The sequence below is a fragment of the Vicia villosa genome, linkage group LG2, assembly GCF_029867415.1.
Source record: "Vicia villosa cultivar HV-30 ecotype Madison, WI linkage group LG2, Vvil1.0, whole genome shotgun sequence".
NCBI classification, from domain to species: domain Eukaryota; kingdom Viridiplantae; phylum Streptophyta; class Magnoliopsida; order Fabales; family Fabaceae; genus Vicia; species Vicia villosa.
The window spans coordinates 191,192,869-191,196,106 of NC_081181.1; the positions used below are offsets into that span (position 1 = coordinate 191,192,869).

At 36.7% G+C, this 3,238-nt stretch overlaps 1 long non-coding RNA gene across 1 annotated transcript; it reads right to left on the minus strand.

The window, feature by feature from the left end:
• Positions 1-2,129: 2,129 nt before the first annotated feature.
• LOC131647752 (uncharacterized) lies at positions 2,130-2,577 on the minus strand. Its single transcript, XR_009297933.1, has 3 exons — positions 2,489-2,577; positions 2,328-2,402; positions 2,130-2,248 (listed from the first exon to the last, which is right to left on the minus strand). It is a non-coding gene; the product is annotated as an uncharacterized LOC131647752 (long non-coding RNA).
• Between the last annotated feature and the right edge of the window lie 661 nt (positions 2,578-3,238).

Genomic DNA, 3,238 nt, shown 5'->3' on the forward strand with positions numbered 1-3,238 from the left:
CATCCCACAAAAGTCCGCGAAAAAATGCGGCGGGGCAGGACGGACATGTTAGAGAGTGCGGATTTAAAACCTTGCCCCGCCCCGCAAAGAGTGAGGACGAGGCGGGGAAAGCTCGCGGGCATTGAACCTTTTAGGCCTAAAAATAGTAAAATTTTATGAAAAAACTCATGCCCGCAAAAGCCCGCAAAAAAACGAGGTGGGTGGGGCGGGGCGGGCAAACTAAAGGGAGCGGGCCTAAAACCTCTCCCTACACTACAACACGCTGGGGCTTTAAAAGCGCTTTTTATGGGCTTTAAATGCGCTTAAAAGCGCTGTGAAAGCCAGCGCTGGCGTAGGTAACAAAAGCGCTTCAGAAAGCGCTCTGGTAGGCCCCCCCTATAAGAGCGCTTTTCTGGAAAAAGCGCTCTAGTAGGCCCCCCCTATAAGAGCGCTTTTCTGGAAAAAGCGCTCTGGTAGGCCCCGCTATTAGAGCGCTTTTCCAAAAGCTCTTTCGTATGTTGCGTTTTTTTATTTTTTATGCTTTTTATTATTCTTTGGCAGCGCTTTTGCTAAGAAGCGCTTTTGTAGGTGGACCTTTAAGAGCGCTTTTTAAAAGCGCTGTCGTTGCTAAATGAGGTATTTTAATGTGCAGCCTGTAATTTAATCCTCCCAGTCGACATGTAATGTTTTCGACCTGTAATATGTTTTCAACTTGTAATATTTTCGACCTGTAATATATTTTCGACGATATAATTTCAGCCATCAGTAAGACAATATATATATATATATATATATATATATATATATATATATATATATATATATATATATATATATATATATATATATATATATATATATATACTAATATAATACCATTATAATATCCAAAATTATATATATACATCATTACAACATTAATAATATTATAGTTCAAATCAACACAAATCCTACATGAAAAATTGCTTAATATAAAAGTGACACAAATCCTCTTTGATTTCTTCCAACTTAAGTCTCGAGTACCCAGCAGCACGGAATTCGTCAAGGTACTACAAAACAAAAACATAATATGAATGATATATTTAGTTAAATGTAATAAATTATATGAAATTATCTTAAGTTATAAATTCATACCGTGAGCGGAATCTCTAATTGATTCGCCTGAAGGATTTCTTTCATAAACCTCAAAACAAAGTATCCGCAATCTGAACTGTTTCGCTGTTGCGGACACTACATAGAAAAACAAATAAGATTTTATAGTTGTCTTGTTTTATCAAGTAGCATAAATATTATAAGCTAAATTGTGAAAAATAATGTACCTGCACTTTGATCCAAGTAATGTTGTTTGATTTAGTCCGGGATACCTGTGTGTCCCGTTGACTTCGGAACACTTGTATTGATCTAATTAACAAATATATAAAAGCATATGTTTAGATCAATCCCACAAATAAGTAAATATATAAATATACACGAATATTTAGAACGATCCCACTTACAAATCAACGATTTCCTTCATAGCCGGATAATTGGTCCAGTCACCATTTACCGAATTCAGATAATACACGACTTCTCTTATAGGGTTGATAGCAAGCAACAACCAGTGTGCTCTATAAATTAAAACAATAGGTTATATGAAAATTTTGCTATACACAAAAGAAACAGAGATTAGATGAACCAAGAATGAGAACTAACCCTACTGGTCGGGTATTATACGCCCAAAGATGCAGACTTTCTGAATTGCCGGTGGACATGAATCTATCGAATAAGAGCTATCTAACTGATTTCGGTTCCGAATCAATTGCCATTCCGCTGCAATGGGCGGAAGACACGAAACGGAATCTATTAGACAATACAGTCCCGCGCAACACTCTGTCATACAAAAACCTTAAATAAAAACATAATAAACATTAGATTATTTTTATTGAAATGTGTAAATAAATTATATTGTGGGACTAATTAAATAATATATCGGATGAGTGAATATTACCGGATGTATGAGTGCATATTACCGACGCCTAGTTGTTCATGCGTAAAAATCTCTTCCAAGTCATCAATTGCAATATGTGACTTGAATACCGAAGACACTTTCATCCATATTGATTTCACGTAAAGCACCATCCTTCAAATCGGACATATCAACCATTGTTGCAAGCGTCGTCCGGTATCGAGGCACAAAAGCACCGCCTTTTTTTGCCGCTATCTTCGGAGGACCAGTGGGTGGTACGCTACGAACTTGCTGCGTCACTTGTTGTGACTCCCGAGCGGATGCCTAAAAATCATATAAGTTAGGTAAAATATAAAATCATGCAGATTTAGATTCATATTATATATTAACACTTTAAATGTACCTCTTTTAGTGATGCAACAGACTCCTCCTCCTGTAAAATCCCTTTACCCTTAATTGCGGGTTTTATAGGAGCAGTCTAAAATTAAAATGTAAAAAATAATTAATAAACGGTTTAGAATTGACATTCGAAAACTAAATGATTCATAATCGTTTTCAATATACCTCATCACTAATGGTAATGAGCTCCGAGGGCCATGCAACAAATGATCCTATTGCATCTCGCAGCAATGTCGTCTCTGAGACCATGTCAGGTACGGTAGCATCGCATCATGATCTAATACAACATCCACCGATACTTTCAGGTGTCCATCCGGGAGCGGTCTATGGTGAAGTAAATCTCCCAAAGTGTTGTGCACTTTTCCCTTGCCAACTAGTCGATAATTCGGTGACGATAAGTATAGTTGGCAAGATGAAATACCCTAAACCAATAGTAAGTATAAAGTCATTATCATTAATAAAATAGAACAATTTGTAAGGAAAAAAATTTTATAATTACCTCGGGAAATTTCCTTTGACAGTTGATACTAGCCTTATCACTAGTTTCTTTCACCGATGAAGTGTTGCACTTTTCTCTCATATACATATCTTTATCTCTTTGCAATTCAGAGACTTGTGCTTGCAATTCCTGCAACTTTTGCAACACTTCTTCATTGGTAAAATTTGATCTTCTCCTAGGACTCTTGTAAAAAGAGGTTGGAGTCACACCATGACCCTTACCCCTCACCCGACCGGGATACTCAGGAGCATCTAGTGCTCTACTAAGTACGCTCCCCTCACCGGTGGATACCGATTGCGACAAGGTCTCCTGTAATTCATTTACATTTCAATAATTATTAGTGGAGATAAAAAATCATTTATATATTAAAAAACATTTGATTTAATTAAAGACACAGCATTATACTTACACATTCA